This window comes from Bufo gargarizans, chromosome 1 (genome assembly GCF_014858855.1).
Source record: "Bufo gargarizans isolate SCDJY-AF-19 chromosome 1, ASM1485885v1, whole genome shotgun sequence".
Lineage (NCBI taxonomy): Eukaryota > Metazoa > Chordata > Amphibia > Anura > Bufonidae > Bufo > Bufo gargarizans.
This window is the reverse complement of record NC_058080.1, coordinates 414,471,969-414,496,623: the sequence shown is the minus strand read 5'-3', so window position 1 is coordinate 414,496,623 and position 24,655 is coordinate 414,471,969. Positions and strand designations below refer to the sequence as shown.

General features: G+C 41.4%; 1 protein-coding gene across 1 annotated transcript in view; it reads left to right on the top strand.

Annotated features, from left to right (window-relative positions):
- BNC2 (basonuclin 2) overlaps positions 1-24,655 on the top strand; it is a 282,287-nt gene that overhangs the window by 41,739 nt on the left and 215,893 nt on the right.

Genomic DNA, 24,655 nt, shown 5'->3' with positions numbered 1-24,655 from the left:
TACAGGGAAAGGAATGCACCAGAACGGAGAAAGCTGAGTTTGCCTCCTTGTTTAAACTGCAGAGATTTTTTTTTTGGTGTCCCTCTCCCTCCTCCTTATATATTTATTATTTTTTGCACTGTGCACGAAGGCCAGAAGTGAGATCTGTTAACTGTTCCACACTGACTGAGAGGCCAGAGCAGCTCATGGTACTGTATGTTACCACTAATACTCCCTTCATACCTTCTTGCATATTCTATTAATTTTATGGGGGGGGGGGGGAGGGTTATGGCATGGAGGGGGAAGGCACTGGCTGGTCTTTTTTACAATTTCCTTAACCATCTTTCTACTCTATTGGCATCGCTGATCTTGTTGTGGCGCAAAGGGTTAACCGCGCCGTCTTCCAGATGTTCTGACGGCTTTGAAGAATTTTATGAGCGCACTAATGAAAATAGCGCAGTACCCTGGCGCAGAAGGCGTTAAACTTTCTAAAGCAGATGCTGGTCGCCGAGTTAAAAATCCAGTAAATCTGATGTCTGTGAACTTCTGGGGATGTGTGTGTGTGTGTGCGTGTGTTAGGAGGACTTCTAATTTAACCCTTTCCCGACGGGCACTGAGCAATTCCCTCATGATCTCGATGAAATCATGCATCACCCGCACAATTAATAGCATTTGGGAAAGCGACAGATAAGCAGGCGATTGCCAAGCCAATGCAAAAAAAAAAAAAATCATCTCTGTTCTGAAAATGACTACATTCTCTTTGTTCTAGGGTTAGAGGGTTTCTAGGTCCCACTGGAACCAAGATCTACATTTTAGAAGTGTTTTCCTTAAAGGGAAAGCTTGCCTTTGTTCAGCTTGTACTAGCATGTTTTGAAGTTGCTTAAATAGTATATCTTTAATACTTCATGTGTGTTATATGTGCGCCCATCAATAGCTGCCGGCTGCGTTCTGCTGACGGATTCACAGAGCAATAGCGCAGAATGTAAATGTCCCTCAGCCCTGCGAGCCTAACTTCGGGCGAATGTAGCCCGAAATGTGGGTGATACAATATATATTTAGACTCTCAGGGCATTGCAATATATTCTCTAATCTACTGTATTTTAGGTCATTCTATTGAAAGCGAACTTGCCCAACAAGTGATTTATACCTGAAGTATGTGTATGATCATCAATATAAAATATTGTAACCAATGAAAAGATGAGAGAATGATATGAGGTATGTGCGCTGCATGCACTGAAGAGACCGTCTGCCATGCTGGGATTCTCAGCACTCTAATAGGTAGATGTGAGGTGTACTGGTATGGGCTACCTGCTGCCCACCCTGAAGCATCCTCTCAGCAGTCAGAGAAACAGACAAAAGTTTTTGTTTCAACTATGCATTGCACCAGTTCTTCCAACCGCGGGTTCTTTCTTTCTTTCTTTCCTCTGTTTTTTTCTTCACTTTTTTCCTTCTCTTTCTCTTCCTCTGTCTTTTCCTTTTCTTTCTCTCTCTGTCACCCAATGTATCTTTCTTTCTTTCTCCCTCTCCCTTTCTCTGTTTCTTTCTTCACTTTTTTACTTACTCTTTTTCTTCCTCTCATACTCTCTCTTCCTCTGCAACTTTTTTCTTCTCTCTTTCGCTTTCTTTTTCTTTTTTCTTTCTTTCTTTCATTCTTTCTTTCTTCACTTTTTTCCTTCTCTTCCCCTGCACCTTTTCTTTCTCTCTCTCTGTCGCCAAATTTATCTTTCTTTCTTTCCCTTACCCTCTCCCTTTCTCTGTTTCTTTCTTCATTTTTTTCTTCTCTTTTTCTTCCTCTCATACTCTCTCTTCCTCTGCAACTTTTCTCCTCTCTCTCTCACTTTCTTTCTTTCTTCACTTTTTTCCTTCTCTTTCTCTTCCTCTGCATCTTTTCTTTCGCTCTCTCTCTGTTGCCCAATTTATCTTTCTTTTTTTTTTTTCTCTTACCCTCTCCCTTTCTCTGTTTCTTTCTTCACTTTTTTCTTCTCTTTTTCTTCCTCTCATACTCTCTCTTCCTCTGCAACTTTTCTCCTCTCTCTCTCACTTTCTTTCTTTCTTCACTTTTTTCCTTCTCTTTCTCTTCCTCTGCATCTTTTCTTTCGCTCTCTCTCTGTTGCCCAATTTATCTTTCTTTTTTTTTTTCTCTTACCCTCTCCCTTTCTCTGTTTCTTTCTTCACTTTTTTCTTCTCCTTTTCTTCCTCTCATACTCTCTCTTCCTCACTTCCTTTCTTTCTTTATCTGGGTTAGTTCACATTGAAAGAATCACTATGACTATACTAGTCTTCACTGTACATCAGTATAGTATTTTTGCGGTCACCGTGCCATACCCTCCTTTTCTGTATTGACAAGATTACCTCTATACAGGTAATAATTCACACTATAGTAATTCTATTAAAATGAGCAGATAAATGAGAGAGAAGATATTATAGACAATAGTAAAAGTCAGCAGTTTCACCTATTAGATGGAATGGAGACATCCTCCTAAGTCTAAAATATCAACAGAACTATCAAGAATGACAGAAACCCCTTTCATCTAACGTATATGAACATGGAAATGGCAGTTTATTAATTGACATTCCTTTTAGAAAAGAATTCTCAACAGAAGGTATACAGCTAAGTGCAGGATAGTATGAAGTAGATCTAAGCACAGAGAAATTGCATACATAGCAATTCCCTATAGTTTGCCTGGAATTGCTTTATGTATGAAAATGCAAGCTTGTACTGTAAGGCTATTCTTCTTTTCTACACCATTATTATTATTGCCGAGGGGGTGATATAGTATATATAGTCTTGTCTATGAAATCTCTAATATATTGGATTTGCTGAACTTGATAAGAGAAGCGTAAGTGCCACATGATAAGGTACCTTTCCCTCTCCCGCTATAGAGGGGCTGCCAGTGGCTCTTCATAGAATTAAGTAGAGCGCTGTCAGTGAAATGATGACTAATTTATTTATAACTATAAAAAGAAGATGGTTTTTTCGGATGAATATAACAGTCTGATTAGTGCCCTGTTTATGATGGTTTGCTTTTCCCCACAGTTATATTGACAGGGTTTATGGAAGCTGTAAACTGAATGAGCTATCAGCTCAAGCTGCAAAATGGTGATTTATGGCTAGTTCTAGCGGCCTACAATCCGGAGACATTCATTAGCATCATCACTGATTTTCAAAGGACAAACTGGTTTCATCTTTTTAACTGGTGGATTGGGCAAAGAAGGGGGGATATAATTGAGTCAGTATAATTTAACATCCCTTGTACCCTTGTATAACAGGCATCTCCAGTGATAAAGCAATTAACCCGTATACTAGAGAAGCTGCCCTGTGCTCTGTTATACCGACTAATGCAGGTACAGTATGTGTGAAAGGTTCATTTTTGGAATCATGCTTGCAGTGATCCATGAACATATCTATAGCTACGTAAAGCCGTGCACTGCCCAACGCCTACAAATCAGGCAGTAATGTGTGATCAGCAGGGATCTGATCTGCCGACTGAGCCGCAGTAGCATCCTTTGCAAAGTAACAAGCTAATAATTCAAACCATAGGAGTGTGTGTCCTGCTCGCAAGAGCTTACAATCTATGAAGTCATAGAAGTGAGGGAAGGTTAAAGTGGAACTGGTAAGAGTACTTGTTTTGTACTATGGTGCACCATCTTTTAAAAAAACAAGTTAGTAGGACACATAAAGCCGCATGAGCCAATCATCCAGGCAGTGTCTCTGTACAGATACATGAGGTTGCTTTGCTTAAAAAGATGTGTTCTCACTCTTAAAGGGGTTGTCCGGGTTCAGAGCTGAACCCAGACATATACCTTTCTTCAACCAGGCAGCCCCTCTGTGATGAGCATCACGCATGGCAAGGGCTTTTTCATTAGTTCCGGTTATGTACCGGGTCTCTGCTAGGCGGAGGCTTGCGCCTAGCAGTGTTCCTGGTGACGTCACCAGCACTAATGGGTGGGCTTTAGCAAAGCCCTAGCCTGAACCCGTTAAACTTTTCTAATCTGTGAATATTGGGAATTAACCTGATTGTTCAGGGTAGCACATTCCAGAAAACTGGTGCAGCACAAGAAAAGTCATGCAGATGGAAGTGAGAGGTTTGGGAGATCTTAGGCAAAGACCATTATCAGACTGAAGAACGCAAGTAGAGTGGTAGACATAGTTGATGGAGGAGATCTAGGGTGGTGCAGAACTGTGTGAAGCTTAGTAGAAGAGGATAATAAGTGTAATTTGTAGTTTAAAGTGACTGGGTAACCAGTGCAATGAGTAGCACAGGGTGGAAGAATCAATATAGTAGTTAGATATAGATGATAGATGAGCCTGGCTGCTGCATTCAGGATAGATTGAAGAGGGGAAGGTTTAAGGGTGTATTAGACACCCCGATCATGCAGATGATTGTCAGGAAGGAAGTGTTCCCTCCCGGCAATCGCCTGCTCGCTTGCTGAGGAGACAGCTGCTATTACATGCAGAGATGTCCTCAGCAACATGAGGAGGAGTGATCACTATGCCATCGCTCTTCCCCATGCTGTACACTGGTTTGCTGGTGGCAGATCGTAAGAAGACAGCACAATCTGCTGCTGGCAAATCTTGATCTTTCAGCATAATGTAAGATATAGATTGCCTGATGCTCATTCATCGTAGTATTACACTTCAAGATGAACGCTGACGAGTGTTCATACGAATGCTCGTTAACAATCATCAGACAGAATATCTGCGTGTCTAGTGAGGGGAAGATCGGTTAATCAAAATAAGAATAATCAGGACAACCAATTAGAGGTCTGGCTGTTTTCACGGTAAGGAAGGGCAGTTTCTGGAGATGATTTTGAGATGCTGGTGAGATGAAAGTGCAAGTGATTCAATATCTGGAGCAAAGGAAAGACCCAACTTACCTGCGAGAGAGTAGACATGCTGCCTAGGCACTATGGTGGTACCACACACTGAAATAGAAATACCTGTCTTACGTAGGTTAGTAGATGATGGAAACAAAAGAAGTTACATTTTTGAAAGATTCAGTTTCAGACAGAGAGAGGACATGATGTTGGAGACAGCAGAGAGACAATTGTTATTTTGTAGTAGTGCGGGGCAATGTTAGGGGAAAGGGTGTATAATTGTGTGCCATCAATGTAGAGACGGTACTGATAGTTTGTCACATAAGCCTCTCTACGTGGATAAACTATGAGGATTCCACACTGTTGAGGGCCTTGAGTGTTGAACCTTCAACAATCATACATTGATTAGCCATACAGTTTTCACCCAGAGAACCTTTTTACCACAATATCTTGCCCCACAGTTTGACATAATGGCGTTACGTTCTGGGCAGCAGAATACCTATAGTGTGAGTATGTAATTGTACGAGATAGCACGCTGCAGCCTTAAGGATGCTGCTATGTGCCATAATAAGACACTAACTTCACTTGTTTTGCTGAATTTACACAAAACTAGTAGTAAATAGCATTTTCTCACACTGCTTTGATTCCTCTGAGATTTATAGCCGCTCTCTGAACCTGCGAGTCTCTTAAGGGGACACTTTAAAGGCACAATTTCTTCATATTTTGCAGTTTTTGAAGATTCTCTTTTTACTTTTATCAAACTAATATAATCCCAGTGATAACGTTATTATTATCAATAGGTTGCGCCTACAAATCCCAGACGTCAGCAGCAGAAGTGACATATTGTGCTGAAACTACAAAGAGGACAGTTGTGTAGACTGAGCATGTTACTAGCATTGTGTGGACGAAGCAGCTGGAATGTTGTTATATACTGTACGTCAAGGAAAGAGAGCTTAAAGGGCTCCTCCACAGTAGTAAATAGCTGCTCCATAGGTGGCCACTGGGATAAGGTAAACTTCTAGACGCAGGTCATCCTAAGCTGATCCCGGGACCAAGTGGTATAAGGGAGTGGTACAGATGTAGGAAGGTATGCAGAGTAGCTCTCCTCCACGGGAGAATGAAAATTGTCTCTCTACTGCTATTCATTGGGAGGGGTCGCTTCCCTATGAATTATTGTCTGATCTTTTAACAGGTAGATATAGCCAAACCAGATTATTCTCCATAAGGAAAAGAGTCCATATGAAGAGATTTTGGTTTGGCTTATATGGTAGTCATGTTGCAAGGCCTGTTAAAAGGTCAGACATTGACTCATTGGGAAGTTACCCCAAGGTGGCAGTAGAGAGACAGTTTTCCTTCTTCCCAATAGGAGAGTTCTATTACTTTGCATACCTTTTTTTTTGCCAAGGAGCCTGGTCTGGCCTGTAAGACTCTATATGCCAGGTAGGCAGTCTCCACAAGGAGAAACTTCATTTTCATAGAGATGTAGGAGGTCACATGCTCGCCTGTATCTGCAGCCTACCTGGGCAGTCAGAAGCTGGATAGGGTGTATATACTTACTGTACTTTACCCCATTTACTGTAGGTTGGGTTCACATTATGTTTTTGTCTCATGTTTAACTACACACATCATGTATACGATAAACGGATGCCTCAGGTAGATGTTATAAAGTGGTACACGTCAAAGAGGGTTCCATTGTAAAAAAAATATATACCGTATATATCCGTTAATATATACGCTTTTATGCCTAAACAAAACAAAAATGCGGTAAGCACATGGCCGTGTTTCGCGATTCCGCAATTTGAGGACCGCAAAACGGACCCTTATTGTTACATTTAAGAATCAAGATGAGGATTGCTATATCTGTATCAGCATTGTACAAACCTATATACTTATATACTGTATGTGCATATATATTCTGACAGTAACTTTAAGGTTAGTATAAGATTGCAGACACATACCCAAAGGAGCCCCAAATCAGCACCAGCTGCTGATCCCCCTTTAGCATTCAAGTATTTAAAAAAAAATTGCCTAGTTAATTTGCAGGGTCGCAGGTAATTGCCTATTTGGCTTCCCCGGTCCTTCAGTCATCTTGATTAATGAAGAGACGAAAAGCTGGGTCTCGTAAAGCCTACTTAATTACACAATACACACCTGTAGGATAAATTTTCTAATATACTTAGAATTCCAAAATTTAGTGGATTGGCCTCAAAAGAATCCTGTGATGTGATGCTTCTGTGCTGAAATTCCAGCCTCCACCAACGCCCGTCCTTTACCAGGTTTCCTGCTTGGGGTCTTGATGAGATGCCACTTCGACTTTGAATGGTGCCAAAACTATTCCTCTCCCTAGTGCATGTGCAACCCCCTGAATCCACCTAATCTGCGTATACCCCAGGGAGAGGAATAGTTCTGGCCACATCCATAGCTGAAGTTAGATAACATATATAACCCAGGCCAGAAACCTGGTAAAGGATGGGACATCAGTGAAAGATGGATTTCAGAAGTGGAGTGTAACTTGACCAGGTCCCCAGGACGCTAAATTGTTAAAGGGGTATTTCAGTTGTTTCCAGTTAGAAGAGAAGTTGGAAGAGGCAGTGGGGTGGCAAAGGGAGAAGGCAGGCCACACCAAACAGGCCCGCAACTGTTCCCCGGAGCACTCCCTTGCGGCAATCTCCCTTGCCAAGGGGTAGGTGTTCCGCAGTCTGGCACTTATTTTGAGGAAAGAGCGGACGACAAAATAATTGCAATTTGCAACCTGTGCCATACAAAAATGAGCAGGGGCGTGAACACTAGACACCTCACCACCACCAGCATGATCCGTCACATGGCATCAAAGCACCGTAATAGGTGGGCCGAATGCCTGGGTCCACAATCTGTGTCTGTGGGTCACACCACTGCCTCCTCTTCCCCTGTGTTATGTGCTGGCCTTCCCCTATGTTATGTGCTGGCCAATCCCCCCTAAGGATGCCTGCCGCCCAGCACCCGGACCTTCGCAAGCACCCTCAGCAAACACATCTACTTCCGTGTCCCAGCGCAGCGTACAAATGTCCTTACTTCAGGCATTTGAACACAAGTGCAAATACCCAACCACCCACCCACAGGCCATAGCATTAAATGCACAACTTTTCGAATTACTGGCCCTGGAAATATTCCCATTTAGGCTTGTGAACACTGAGGCCTTCCGCAGCCTGATGTTGGCGGCCGTCCATCGTTACGCAGTCCCCAACCGCCACAATTTTTTCACGGTGTGCCGTGCCCGCCTTACACCAGCATGTGTCCCGTAACATCACCCGTGCCCTCACCAACGCAGTTACTGGGAAGGTCCACTTAACCACTGACACATGGACAAGTGCTTTTGGACAGGGACGCTACATTTCACCTCAGGCCCTCGCATATAATGTTTTAGAGGGTCAGCTCACCAGCGGGCCCTTACATACAATCTTTTAGAGGGACAGCTCATCTGAACACCCTCGCATGTAATGTTTTAGAGGGTCAGCTCACCAGCAGGCCCTCACCTACAATCTTCTAGAGGGACAGCTCATCTGAAGGCCCTCGCATGTAATGTTTTAGAGGGTCAGCTCACCAGCAGGCCCTCAACCATAATGTTTTACAGGGTCAGCTCACCAGCAGGTCCTTAGCTACAATCTTTTAGATGGTCATCTCACCAGCAGGCCCTCACCTACAATCTTTTAGAGGATCAGCTCACCTAAAGGCCCTTGTATATAATGTTTTAGAAGGTCAGCTCACCTGCAGGCCCTCACCTACAATCTTTTAGAGGGTCAGCTCATCTGCAGGCACTCAACCATAATGTTTTACAGGGTCAGCTCACCAGCAGGCCCTCACCTACAATCTTTTAGAGGGTCAGCTCAGCAGCAGGCCCTCGCATATAATGTTTTTGAGGGTTTAGCTCACCAGCAGGCCCTTAACCATAATGTTTTACAGGGTCAGCTCACGAGCAGGCCCTCAACCATGATGTTTTACAGGGTCAGCTTACCAGCAGGCCTTCGCCTACAATCTTTTAGAGGGTCAGCTCACCTGCAGGCCCTCGCATGTAATGTTTTAGCGGGTCAGCTCACCAGCAGGCCCTCACCTACAATCTTCTAGAGGGCCAGCTCATCTGAAGGCCCTTGCATGTAATGTTTTAGAGGGTCAGCTCACCAGCAGGTCCTTAGCTACAATCTTTTAGAGGGTCATCTCACCAGTAGGCCCTCACCTACAATCTTTTAGAGGGTCAGCTCACCTAAAGGCCCTCGTATATAATGTTTTAGAAGGTCAGCTCACCTGCAGGCCCTCACCTACAATCTTTTAGAGGGTCAGCTCATCTGCAGGCCCTCAACCATAATGTATTACAGGGTCAGCTCACCAGCAGGCCCTAGCATATAATGTTTTTGAGGGTTTAGCTCACCAGCAGGCACTCAACCATAATGTTTTACAGGGTTAGCTCACGAGCAGGCCCTCAACCATAATGTTTTACAGGGTCAGCTCACCAGCAGGCCCTCACCTACAATCTTTTAGAGGGTCAGCTCACCTGCAGGCCCTCGCATATAATGTTTGAGGGTCAGCTCACCAGCAGGCCTCACCTACAATCTTTTAGAGGGTCAGCTCACCTGCAGGCCCTCACATTTAATGTTTTTGAGGGTCAGCTCACCAGCTCAACCAAAATGTTTTAGATGGTCAGCTCACCAGTAGGCCCTCGCCCATAATTCTTTCAACGGTCAGCTCAGCAGCAGGCACTTGCCCATAATGTTTTAGAGAGTCAGATTTGCAGCAGACCCTCGCCCCTAATGTTTTAGATGGTCAGCTCAGCAGCAGGACCTCGCCCGTAATTTTTTAAAGGGTTACCAGCAGGCCCTTGCTCCAAATGTTTTTGAGGGTCACCAGCAGGCCATCAATCATAATTTTTCAAGGGTGTATGATGCCCTCTTTTATGTGTAATAAAGGGTGTATTGTATACCAGTTCCTTGTAATTTTTGGAAGCCCTTCCACTAAGTGCATAGGCTTCATGAGTGTAGGAGTCCCACTACCTGAACAATTGTACCACAATGTGAATGAGGCCCTCTATTATGTGATATACAGGTTGTATCAGAGTGCCTCTTCCTTGTAATTTTTGGCAGCACTTGCACTTTATATACAAGTAAATATATAGGAAAGAATGTTTCCTAACATTTTTTTCTCCAAAATTTTCTTTTTGTTTTTTTGCGTATTAGTGTCAGTCTTTATTAGTGGCGTACTACTCGGACAACATCGTTCCCAGCAGCAACCTGGGAGTCCAAGATGCATCCAGACATCCTCCCCTTGCTGTTCCCAAACCATTTCGGTGGTGTTTCAATAAATTTCTGACCTTTTCTTATGAACCAGACACCCTCCCCTCTTCAGAGCAGGTTTAATACTCGGGTTCTCCCATTGACTTCCATTGAGCATCCCGAGGTGTTCGACCCGAGCACCCGATCAACACTAGCTGGCTTGTCTCGGTCAAATGTATCTAATATATATGGCCAGCTTAAACCTTACACCTACTAGAAAGACTTTTAGTCAATCAATTGTGCTCCTTAGACAATGGGTCAGCCTACCATGTCTGTGGGATAGATGCAATATCAAAGCCCATCTAGAGCTCAATGGATCTCCTCTATTATTTACTTTGATGGGATTTTTGATAAACAGCATACTATCCTGAAGCCACATTTGCCTGTCAGGGCTAATAGCTAACAAGAAAAACAACCTAAGGCTACTTTCACACTCGCATTTGGTGCGGATCCGTCATGGATCTGCACAGACGGATCCTCACCGATAATACAACCGCATGCATCCGTTCAGAATGGATCCGTTTGTATTATCTTTAACATTTCCCAAACGGATCCATCTTGAACATCATTGAAAGTCAATGGGGGGTGGGATGCGTTTTCTATTGTGCCATATTGTGTCAGTGAAAACGGATCCGTCCCCATTGACTTACATTGTGTGTCAGATCCGTTTGCCTCGTCATCGTGTGGGGAAATCAAAACTTTGCAAGCAGCGTTTTGGTGTCCGTATCCAGAGCGCAATGAAGGCGGAATGGAGGCAAACTGATGCATTATGAATGGATCCTTATCCCTGGAATGCATTGTGGCAAAACTGATCCGTTTTGGACCGCTTGTGAGAGCCCTGAAACAGATCTCACAAATGGAAACCAAAACGCCAGTGTGAAAGTAGCCTAAGCTAAAAGTGAAAAATTCCTTTAAGGACCTTTAACATTACAAAATCGAACTTTAAAGGGAACCGGTCATGTGGATATTTGATTATAATCTAACTAATTATATACAATCATTAACTGCTAAAAAGTGCCTTAGGCTACTTTCACACTAGCGTTCGATCGGATCCGTTCTGAACGGATCCGATCATAATAATGCAGACGGAGGCTCCGTTCAGTACGGATCCGTCTGCATTATTTTAGCATATAACAGCTAAGTGTGAAAATAGCCTCGTACGGATCCGTCCAGACTTTCAATGTAAAGTCAATGGGGGACGGATCCGCCTGAAGATTGAGCCATAGTGTGTCATCTTCAAACGGATCCGTCCCCATTGACTTACATTGTAAGTCTGGACGGATCCGCACGGATCCGCACGCCTCCGCACGGCCAGGCGGACACCCGAACGCTGCAAGCAGCGTTCAGCTGTCCGCCTGTCCGTGCGGAGGCGAGCGGAGCGGAGGCTGAACGCCGCCAGACTGATGCAGTCTGAGCGGATCCGCTCCATTCAGACTGCATCAGGGCTGGACGGCTGCGTTCGGGTCCGCTCGTGAGCCCCTTCAAACGGAGCTCACGAGCGGACCGACGAACGCTAGTGTGAAAGTAGCCTTAGATGTATTCACTTACTGGTGTGACAGATGGTTACCTCATAATATACACACAAAGATGCCGCATGCTGATTTGAGTCCATCGTGATGTCATTGAGTCCAGCGTATATTTAATTCAGAGCTATAGCCACTCACCTGCCCACCTGCTGCTGATTCATATGGAAAATAACTGTCAATCAGCAGCAGGTGGGCGGGGAGAGTCAGGAGCTCATGAATATTCATGACTCATCATTATCAGCTGGAGCTTTTCAATACAAGATGTTGGCAGATTGACTGGGCCAATTAAAGAAAGTGACCCAGCATTTTGCTAAGAGAATCAGTCACTTATTTATGTTTCCCTTAGTTAGGACACCATAAAACTGGTGACAGGTTCCCTTTAATGATGTTTAATGGTTGTATTTTTATAACCTCATTTCTGCAGTGAATTTCTAATTAAATCTACTTGTCCTCGTCTGTACTTAGGTTAAAATGTGGCGAATGAAAGACTTCCCCTTTATCTTGTGCAGTCAGGGAGTTTCACAAGGGTGTCCGTGTGCTGGTCAGTAGGGTCTGAAAACTTGTAAGGGTGGTTTTCAAACAAATGCCTGAGAAATGTTACAGAGTAGCAGCTCGGATCTGACCTTTGGCTGCTGTTCTGTTGCTTACTCAAATTGTCTTTTTACAGAGGACTTTCCTTTTTAACCTAACTTAACAGAAGTTTCCTGTTTGTTACATTTTTGCTCACAATAAAAAAAGGGTTATCAAAGCTCCTCAGTGACAGTTATCACTGTAGGAAGTGATCACTACCTTATTGCTCATAGACACTTTCTCTTTTCTCTGTACTTGATAATGGATAGCTCACTGCACATTTAGGGCTTGTTCACACGACCGTGACGTTTTTTGAGGTCCCCAAATTGCACATCCGAAAAAAACGGATGTCTCCCGTGTGCCTTCTGCAATTTGCGGAACGGAACAGGAGGCTCATTATAGAAATGCTTATTCTTGTCCGCAAAACGGGCCCAGAATTTTTGCGGGGCCACGGGACAGAGCAACAGATGCAGATAGCACTCTGGGACCCATTGAAATGAATGGTTCCATATGCGGAACGCAGAAAACGGCCTGTATAAGGAACGCAAAATACGTTTGCCTGAACGAGCCCTTACAAAGGATGCATCGAATCAGTACAGAAACTTTTATTTCATATCTTTATGTCATTTGAAATGTAGGTTGCTCAGAAAATAAATTTTAGCAAGTAAATAACAGCAGAATTGATGCCAATTGTCACATCTCAGTGTCCTATAGAGTCATTTAATGCTTTGATGAAGCTTGATGCAAACAGAATTGCTTAAACCAGCTTTTTTTGGGAGTGGGGGTGAGCACGGTCACATGAATAGATCATATCATCACAGTACCTGCCTTATGATGGACCATGCATCATGCAAACATTGCAGGATTTCAGACAGAAGAAGGGTTGAGCTGGCCCACCAGAGTACCAGAGGATCCTCCGGTCGGCCCAGTGTCTAAAGCCATAGAGAGCCCCATAAATCCATTTGGAGCTTTCTTTGAAACCAATCACTTGCCACTAGAGTCTGTTTCTTTGATTAAAATCCTATTAGACTTTATTGATGATATAGAGGTTGGACCTCCGAGAATACGATAATTTCCTCTGATGGCCTCAAGAAACCTCAGCTCAACACTTGAAGACTTGGGATAGAGAATCATTTATATAAAACAGTGAATTGAATGTTTTTCCTGAAAAAACACTTTTTTATTTCTTATATTCTGAGCACAGAGCTATATTTGAATAGTTGTATTTTTATTCCATATGTAAGTACAATTATATTTTTATCTAGATTGTGTGGGTTACTAGCAACTAGGCAGCCATCATGCTGTTCTAGGTTAGAAGTTCACTTTATGCTCTGTGCAGGTTTCCACATTCCCTCCTCCCTGCAATAGTTATACCGTTGCTTATGGCAGGAAGAAGAAGGACCTATAATTTTAAGAGACCAGAAGCTGCTGGAAAAGGCCACACACATTAATGGGTACTTTGCCAAAAAAGGCATTTAAAATGGAATGGCGTTAAGAGAATGGAAGGAACCGTTACATTTGTGGCCTATAACTAAGTGTTAAAGACTGTTAAAGACGGTGTCACTCCCAGACCTTGTTTCTGTTAAGTTGGATGGAAAACTCTCCCCTTTCTTTCTCCCCTCCCTGTCTTCTTGGAACAGCAGAGAAACGACCTTGCTCTCAAGCACAGATGCTGCTTACTGGATGGAGGTCTCAATAGACTAGTAGCATTGTGTTCATGGCCACTTTGTCTTTTTCTTTCGAAGCATACGCTGCAGAAAAATGTCTTCCCAGCTATTGAGGTGTCACAATTAGGGACATTTTTATGGTCAGCCAACATAATTACAAGAAGTCCTTCTTACCACGGAAATCCATTTTTTGTTTTCTCTAAATTAGGCTCATGTAAATTTTAAAAAAACAAGCATATTAGAAAACCATTAATGACATTTTAAGTATTTTTTATTCTGTAAACGTAGGGAGCCACTTCCAGAAGGTGGCACTAGCGAGATGGTTCTCTTTCCCTTTGACATATAAATCTTAAAACATATTTGTTTAATCTGTATAAGGTTGTTCCAAGATTTAAGTGTCTGATCCATGGGGTCAGAATGTTGGGGATGAGAAACAAAAAAATGTATTGTACCATGTGGTATACTTTTTTTACAATATTGGTATGCAGCTGTATGGGATACATTAGAAGCATCTGTTGGACATATATGCTAGAAGCATAGAGTAGAGCCCTTCTGTTTTTAAACTTTTTCAACCTTTTTGGCTATAAGGGTATGTCTATATGTGACAAAAGAAAATCTGTTGTGGATTTTGTGGAGGATTTTGATGTACATTTAACCTATTGTATTGTTAATGGTGAAATCCATGGTGAAAAGCAATAAATGCTGCAGATTTAAATTCTGCGCCTCATGCCGATTTCCACTGCATGTAGATGATTTTTGTTAAAAATGTAATCCACTTTGCTGTTATATATTGCAGAGTTTCTGCCTGCAAATCATATCTGCTTCTTGTTACCATACCTTCTAGAAAAATATTTTGTAGATATAAAGTGTAAGGCTACTTTCAGACTAGCGTTTTTACTGGATCCGGCAGGGTTCAGCAAAAACAGCTCCATTACTGATAATACAACCATCTGCATCCGTTATGAACGGATCCGGTTGTATTATCTTTAACATAGCCAAGACAGATCCGTCATGAACTCCACCAAAAGTCAATAGGGGACGGATCCGTTTTCTATTTTTGTTAGATTGTGTCAGAGAAAACTGATCCGTCCTCATTGATTTGCATTGTGGGTCATGACGGATCCGTCTTGCTCCGCATCCCAGAACAGAATCTCCGTTATGAGAATGAAACGGAATGCATTTTTTTCCGGTATTGAGACCCTATGACGGATTTTAATGCCAAAAAATATTAACGCTAGTGTGAAAGTAGCCTAAGACTTACATAAAGGTCTGTGGTAGAGATGAATGAATCGATTCATACAAATTGATTCATATCATCAGAGCTCTACACCTGCGAGAGGCTGTCCCTGCTGCTGTAGAAACTCCCCTGCCGCTTGGTAGACATGGCCACTGACAATCTTGTGCCTGTGCCACTGCCCCGAGTAGCAGCCCAAGAGCAGAGGCTCCGATTCTGCTGCTGGAGCATTGACAGTGTATGCGCCACTACGTTTCCAGGTGCAGAGGCAGAGTCTCTACATTTACTCCACTACTCTAAGCGGTGGCACAGGCACAAGATTGTCAGGCGGCCCTGTCTATCAAGCGGCAGGGGAAGTGTCTACAGCAGCAGGGACAGCCCCTCACTGGTGTAAAACTCTGCTTGATTAGATATTCATACAAATCAATTCACTTAGTCTGTGGTGGTCAGTATGAGCATATGGTTACAGCACAGACCTTAAATTTGGATATTTGCATCAGTCCAGATCTGTCCATTCTTAAAATTTGAGCAGTTGGGGTGACAACACACTTAAAGACATTGACATTGACATTAATGAGAGTTGACTAAAATAATGAGAGTTGAAGCTTGTGTAGATGATGGTCCTTGGCCTCTTGCAACTATCAATGTGTTCTTTTGTTACTTTTCTCAAGTAATGTATAGTATTGCCATTAGTCTTCATTCCATATTTTATGGAAATATGTCTACCAGAAGAGGGCAACCTTTTGATGTATGGTACATGAGCCATATTGGCAGACAAATAGTCAAAAGCTCGTATTAATAGTAGAAAAAAGCAGCATAGTGTAGGTGGCACAGCTGCTTTAAATGTGACACAATATGTTTGCGTGTGACCGCGGAGTGTACGTTGAAGTTTATGAAGATAGGTTACAGAGAGAGCAGCGAAAGGGGTGTGGATATGTGGGTGTAGCAGTCATTGTACCGGAGCAGCGCTGGTGTGTGTGACACATGGTTTTTGTCTTTTCATCTTCCTCACAAGCCAGAAAGTTTCCTGCCGCTTCTCTTCCCAGCTCTTGACAAATGATTGCCAGATGTTGAGATCTTTTCAGACCTCTCTCCCTTTCCCTTCAGTGAAACTGCAGTGAGGGGATATTCGATTCTCCCTCGCCCATTTCATCTCCTTTCCACATCTGCCAGGGACACACAGGCAACACTTTCCCTACATGAGAGTTTAAAGTTTATCCTGCTCTCCTTTCTCTCTCTGGCTCTCCCTTTCACATTATTTTTTCGAGTTAAGTCCTGGCTGCAGTTCCAAATCAGCAGAATGAGGCCCTTCTGACTTGGTTCAGTGGTTTGAAGAATACCGGCTGTTTATTTTGGTTCTATGTGTGGTATGGTATAGAGACTTTCTTGCTGTAGAGCGGTATTACATTACCAGCTTCTTAGCATCTTTTAACCCCGTGAAATACATTGGAACTCATGAATCAAACTGTGTAATACAAAAACTGGCACTTTTGCCCTAGCAAACAATCAAACTGCAGTTTTGGTTTCTCTGGAACAGTTTAAGAAATAAAAGCTGAGGTCTGATAGGTTGCTGTGGGGAAAACAGCCAGTCTTCCGCTTTACCATGTGGACATAAATTCAGGCTTGGAGAGAAATGTTGTTACTCTCATGCTATCACCTTCAGAAAAACGAATTCAAGATTAGAAAAATTATTCTACAGAATTTATTTAGCCAATCAGCAAGACTGTAGGCGATAGCAAAGGGGTAACAGCATTTCTCTCCGAGCCTGAATTTATGTCCCCATGGTCACTATATATTTGAGGCAATATCAGAAATATCAGCCAAAATATACTGGTATTGGGGAAACATTCCCTTAAAGGGGTTGTCCGGGATTGGGGACATTGCTCTAATAGTACAAGTGTGGCATACACATTACATACAAGCAGGTAGTACCTTTGTCACAGATTTCTGCAGCCCCGTTTTCATCTTTGAAATTCATGGCCGGAAGTTACTGTTTTCTTCTCCTCAGTGACGTACCGGGTCCCTTGCAGGCAAGCAAAGCTTCCTCTTCCGCTGCTCAGGGAGCCCGGTGACGTCACTGGCAGCAAATGAATCGAGGTGAATATTGATGAGGGGCGGAGTAACAGCGGCTGGCCGACATCCCGCTAAGCCCCGCCCCTTAACAAGCTCGGCCCGCCCCTCCAGTCCGATGAGCTTCAGAATGAATTGAGGTGAATATTGATGAGGGGGCGGAGTTACAGCGGCTGTCCGACATCCCGCTAAGCCCCGTCCCTTAACCCGCTCAGCCCCGCCCCTCCAGTCCGGTGAGCTTCAGAATGAATTGAGGTGAATTTTGATGAGGGGGCGGAGTTACAGCGGAGCAGAGAGACAGCTGTAACCACATGATGCTGCGCTGCCCCTGGACCCACAGGGCAGTGCAGCCGGAAGTCAGGTAAAGATAAACAGATATATAAACAATGAGTGGGGGACCGTTGGAGCCACATAGAAGTGGCAAAAATAGCTGAAAATGTATGGAGGCCTTTACTTAGATGTACATTGTGAGTAAACGTGTTTTTTTTTAAAACATTTGGTCCCGGACAACCCCTTTAAAATGTTCCAATATAATTAAAAAGGCACTCTGGCAATTTATTTTGGACATATAATGGTAATTCACCTGTAATATTCCTGTATTATTCGAATTTGATGAATCCCAGCTCATTTATAGATTTTGAACCCTCTCATTTAAGTCTGGCTACCAGTCCAAAGCTTGCTCTCCTGTGTAGACAGAAGGTCAGTCTCCCCTGTGTGGCAGACTTCCTGTAAACTGCATAATCCTCTATCAATTTCTTACCAGTTCTGAAATGCCTCTCCTCCCCATGAAATGCTGCCCTTGTTACACTGTATGTCCATAAATACATGGAGTGATGCTGAAGTTATCATTTCTGACTTACGAAAGGGATCCAGAGTGTAGTGATAAAGTAGTTTCATAAAATTAATGGTCAAGCTATTAAAAAAAAATCCCTAATTCAAATAACCTGTTTATACTATCTGTGTGTGCTGTGTGCAGAATCTCCAGTGTATTTCCATGACACAAAAAAGGCATAACAACTAAAACAGGTATACACAAGGCATACAAAAGAGGCTATGATATATGTACAAAAATGCTGGCGTGGTTCTTCTTTTATAATTAAACAATGTGTGTATTTCTTGTCATAATGTTAAATATATCCTTTAATACTAGATTTAATGACTACTGTACTTATCTGTAGAGCCCATCTCTGGCCATTACTTTTTTACAATCAAAGCTCCCTGCAACTTACCATATGAACACAAAACTTACAGGTTAGGATTTAGCATTGGAAAAATCCCCTGAAAGGATTCCCAGATATGTCAACAACCTTGTCTGGTGTTTGAGAGAGGTTCATATTAGGTCTTTGCATTTATAAATGACAGAAGGGTATTAGTATTTTTCAGCTGCAAACAATTCTCTGCAGTACCACCATAGAAAAAGTCATGCCGCAGGCCAATTTTACCTGTGAGCTGTAATATCTGAAAGAACCCTATGGACTATAAAGAATAAAATCTTAACTCATGAGAGGAAATGATTTTCCACTATCAGAAGTTCTAGTTAATTTCATATCTTAAACAAAACCTGTAAAAGAACAAAAGAGACATTTTTACCAATCACGTATATAAAATGCTGGTCTGGTTATAATCAAACAAACAGATGTGGGAATCATATTTCTCCTCTTCAAATTGCATTAGGTATATATTTTAATGGGCAGAGCTTGTCCTTATTTCTGGTTGACCTCTTTGCAGTACCCTATTATTATCCAGGATAATAAAAAAGAGGTCCAGGAACATCACTGTGTATGTGTGTTTGGTACTGCAGCTCAGTCCCGTTCAAATAAATTCTGCAATATCAGATGCAGCCCATAGATGTGGAAAAATTAGAGCCATTTTTGCAATAATTTACCAGCCTTTTAAACATCCCAAAAGAATGCTCTTACATACTTAATAGTAAGTAAAAGTCTATAGATGCAGCAAATTAGTTTACCTTTTGAAGTCTACTATCATGTCCAAACCGTTAATGTACGGAATCGCTACATAGTTTGAAGTGACAGAAAGTATTGCACATTGTGCATCACTAATTACAGGAGTAGCTATGGCTCCATTCCTTATGAAGGCTTAACCTAGTGTATTTCCATAGCAGGTTGGAGAATGATAGTATAGTCCCATTTACTGTTTATAATGGTGATACATTTGACAGCCCATCTCTATATATGTAGTACATAGTGTTGATCGAGCACCAAGGTGCTCGTGTGCTCGAGTAGAACACTTTGCTATGCTCGGGTGTTCTACTGAGCACCCGAGCACAATGGAAGAACCCCAGGCACTCCCTGCTATGAAGGGTGTTGGGACTCTAGTTCGGCTTAGGAGTCCCTGCTCTGACTCCATATAAAGCTATATCCATGGAGTCAGTGCTTGGGGACACTCCAGTGTATTTAAATCTAATTTCTGAAAAGTTTCTGCCAGGATTTGAACTCCCGGTGTTGTACATTAGAGGCAAGGGCCTTATCCACTTAGCTATAAACTGAATGCTAAACTGTGTCAGAAAAACCTCATAGTAGTTTCTAAAGTAGTGAAAATTCCTATTCAGCAGAAAATGTATTTTATATTTCTGTGCAGGTTAACATGTAGCTGTATAGTGTAGTGGTTAATGTCCTTTCCTCTACTGTACAAGGTAGGGTGTTCGAATCCCAGTAGAAACATTTATACGTTTTTATCCATAATATATTTACATATATTATATGTTTAGAATATATAATATATTATAATATATGTGAACATATTATGGCTAAAAACATCAGTAGTAGCTTCTCACATATTATGCATTTGTATATCAGAAGTATGATTTTATATATATTTCTTTTTTTAGTAATTTCACATTTATTTTGTGCCATACATGCAGTGCATTTTAAAGTGTTTTTCTTAAGTGATCTTTCTTCTAGGATCTGCTCCTATCTAGAGAATGGGGGACAGGAAGTTAAGGAAAGCATACCGCCATGTGCGGTGTGGTTTAAATTCATCATTACAGGAGCTCTGAAAATAGCTGAGCGAGTCCCATAATGGTGAATGGAGAGCACACTTTTCATGCATGGCCAACTCTCCATTCACCGCTATGGAGCTGTCGTAAATAGCTGAGCCAGTGATTGGCTCCCTTAGCAGTGAACGGAGGATGTCCACACATGCTCATCTGCTCTCTGTTCACTTCAGGGGTTTCATTCTGGAGATAGGAGTGGGTCCCAAACATGGGCCCTGCACCTATCTGACATTGACAGCACATCATAATGATATGCCATCAAGTCCCAGATGGGAAAACCCCATTAAATATTGCTGTGAGTTAGCATTATATGGATTGTTTCTTTAAGTATCTTATGAAACCAGAACAGAAGCAGTTTGCTGGTCACTGGGTGAAGGCAGTAGGCACTGATCTAATTTCTCAGCGTTAGGGTTAGAGGAGGATGTTTTACCCACGTTAAAGTGAAATTTTCTAGGGTTCATATTTTTTTATTTTTTAGCTCAACCAATAAGTGGACTTCCATGATACTCATTCAACTTGCCATTCGTCATGCAAGCTAGTGTAGCTCTAAATCAGGCAGGCAGATCAAAAACAGGATCTGCCTATCAGGATATTGGGACTGCTATTAATGCCACAAAGAGTTTGTCATTTTGGATCAGCAGTTATGTTTGCCTTTTAGAAATGTGTTTTGTATGCATCTCACTCTGCACGGTATAGCCTTTCTAATCTATGTATTGGGCTTTGACTTGAAATCGTCTGATTTTACCTTTTTGTAATGATCTCCGTACTCTCTCTTGCCTTCCTACATGCTTGCCATGGAAACCAAAGGAGGCAGAGTGGGGGCTATACACAAGGTGTCATCCGGCCCGTTCACCTCGGGAATGTCCTTCAGAGGACAACTTGTCACAAGCCGTCAAAAAAGACAGTGGCTTTGTGGTCTCCGAACATCTGGCAGCACTGCACAGGAAGCTGAGGGGGTGTCATTAATTGTGATGAAATAATTTAAACCATCAGGAATAAATGAGGCTGTTAAACTAAGTTCAGATTCTATTTTCTGCGCACACATGTGTCTAGCAGCCAGCCTGGAGTATTAAAAAGAAAAAAAAAAAAGAAGACAAGGTATAACTGGAAACATAGTAATCTAATCAACGTATGGGTTTGGAAAGTTCGTGTAACTATCTAAGGAGTTGTCTCTGATGTAAACTTTTTTTTCTATAGAGGAGGCTAAGTATTGTTATAAACCTGTGCTATAAATGCTGATAAATTATATAGCATCACTATCTAATGTAGCACTGCAAACAGGAAAAATAAAGTAGCACTGAAATTCATACAAATACGGAATAAACTAAAACATTAGCCGTGAATATTTTCCATGAAGATCTCACAGTCTATAAGGAATAAGGAAGTTTTAGGGAGCTCTATAGCCATATTTCTTTTTATAGCCCTTGAAATGTTTAATAATGATTATGATTAATCATGATTAATGCAATGATTAATGCTTGTAGACAAATCTCCTGAAAATTTACATTTATTATAGAAAATAACCCATCATTTTGTTTTGTATTCATGTATTTTATAGTGGAAGGTATCTTATTTAAATAGATTCAGTTTTATAATTAAGACAATGAAATAAATATATATATGAAAAGAGAGAAAAACACAGTCGTATATATACAAAGTGTAAGGATATTGGGATATTTCGATGGGTTCTTACATGCAAATGTCATCTTCATTGGGGCTGTGATTATACCACAATGTAATAAAAATGACTATTATATAAGCAGCATATCAGTATAGCCACCAGCAGTGGAAAAGCCATTGTCCCAAAGGAAGGAACAGCTAAGCCACTGAAAAGAGAGAAAGGCTTTAGGGGGAATCACCGATTGCTGTAATTGTGTCTGTATTTTAACAATCTCTCACAGCTAGGACAACCGGATTACGCTGTAGGCTCAAGACTTTGTTATTCAGGAGGGCATGTCTATTTGTTTGTGGTGGATGATAGAATTCTAGTAATCTACTGTTTCTAAGCTGAAATATTCCTTGCTACTATAATACAGAGTATATATATATATATATATATATATATATATATAGTGAAAGGGCTCTGTTGGCATGGGTCCTCCGCTACCCTTGATCTTTTAAAAAGAAACTGTACAAAAGGGTTAGAGGAGGAATAAACATAATACCAATGTTATTCTTGTCTTTCCTATTGTATTTGTAAGAAAAAATATTAAGATTATCATTACGAGTAACTGCTTGCTGGCCCCCCGTTGACTGTATGCATCTTCCTGTTCAAGAACATCCTTGCAGAATTGACAGATGCACTCTAATCATGTAGACACGGGATCGGAGAACCCACTGTCAATGACAGCAGGGATCCCCATAGAGAAGACAGGGACATCCCCCATTGCTCTATACATTGCACTCAATGCATGCTGTTTATACATATCAGGAAGCGTCAATGCCGCTTCCTGCTCCGGTCCTAGAGATCACATGATCGGTGAGGGCAGGTGTCTGCACAAGCTGTTGGGTCTTAACAGACCACTTTAGCTCTGCAGTGAGGCTAAGCAGCCTGTACAATGTCTCTGGGGACTGCATGCCGATTGTAACTGGGATTTATATGTCAACCCCTGTTAAAGGAGAAATCAGCAAAAAAAAATGCTAATGGTCTTGTATGACCTTATGGGTGAAAAATGTATAAAGAAAATGAATTTAAAAAAAGAACACACTACACATCAGCTTGTAGCCCTGCCCCAAGCAAAGATAACCCATTCATAATACATCACCGAAATCAACACAACTTATTGAAAGGTGACTTAACTTAAATATTTTAGTTGCATGTTGTCCTATTAGCAAAAAAAATAAAAACGTGAAAAGCAGAATATTCTTTCCCTTTTTTAACATTTTCCTGGGTGTAAAAAACAAAACAAAAGAAAAACCACTAAAGTCAAAATGAGATAACAATAAAGCCCCATGCATCACCAAAAGATTTAGCAAAGATTATTTACATAACAAAACTGAAAAAAAAAAAAAAAGGATGCCTTTCAAGGCGAATGTGCTACAAAAACATAAAATTTGTCTGGTCAGGAAGAGGGGTAACTGGCCCGGTCTTGAATTGGTGTCTAGCCTGTGGCATGAATTTGTCTTACATGTCATGGAAATTATCTATAATCTTCAAGAAGAGTCTGTGGAGACTGAAGTTATTGTCGTAGAGTTTTTCAGGTTAGATGGACATGTAGTTTTTAAAGCATATCTAAAAGGAATGACACATATAAAGGGAAAACTGCATATTCACTCTGTATATGCTATACTGTATACTCACTCTGTATATGCTATACTGTATATTCCCTCTTCTATTTGGCTCAAACATTGCATTGAAAGCTACATTTGTGAATCTAACTCATATTATTTTGTCTCAGACGTAAGCCCAGCAATGGTCATTTCCCGAGTTCTTTACATGCTAGCAGCAGGACCTTATTTCCATTAAATAGGCCCACATGTTTATTGTTATAGAAAATTAGATTTACTAGTGCAGTAAAGAAGTCAATTTATATGATGCTCATAAAATATTTGCATTATTAGTATTTTTTTCCAATCCTGGCAACAATGAAATCACAGCATCGGCGCCTTGTGGGAATTCTTTTTTTTCTTGTGTTGCCTGGACACTTCTTTTTTGTTTAAAAAGTTAATTGAAACCTTTGTTCTGGTGCATTTTGGGAATGGAAATATGTGATATTTTAGGGATTAAGGAACATATGGACGTTGTGTGCAGCCCACAAATCTGTACACATCAAAAGAGATATGTTCTCTTCAGCGGTGGAAAGCTTTTCATGAGTGTTGTCTGTCAGCTGGTCATATGCACAGGAGAGTAGGGGGAACTACTCGCTTAGTCTTGGAATTACATGCATTTATAGTTTATTAGTGCCATCATATCTTTTATGATTGAGATATATTTATGTTTACTCTGAAAACTTCTTAATGAGTCAGGCACAAAATAGTGCTAATAAATTTTAAGATAATTGATAATGAAATAGCTACATATTTTATATACAGAAATGCAAAATGGGTTTAGAAAGTTACATTTGTAACATTTTCATATTTTATTTCATATTTTTAAATAAAATGTTTTACATAATTTTTTGTAGCCCCAGAGAATAAAATTAAACAAATTATGATTTCATATTTTATTATTATACACTATCATTAGAGATGAGCAAACTTTAAAAAAATTATATTTGGCATCTTCGCCGAAATTTGTTTTGCTAGGAATTAATTTATTTTCAATGACTATGCCTAATCATACTCTTCCCACTTGGTGGTCCAATCTCAATGTGAAGACATAGAAGTTGACCGCTGACAGTAAATTTACAGTAGTCGAGCATTTAAAAATGGTTCCCGATGGCGCGTGCAGCGGGAGCCATGGCCGCTAAGTGTCTACTGTTTTAAAAAGCATACACCCGGCACTAATGTCCATGACCAGCCGGTTGTGGAATTTTAAC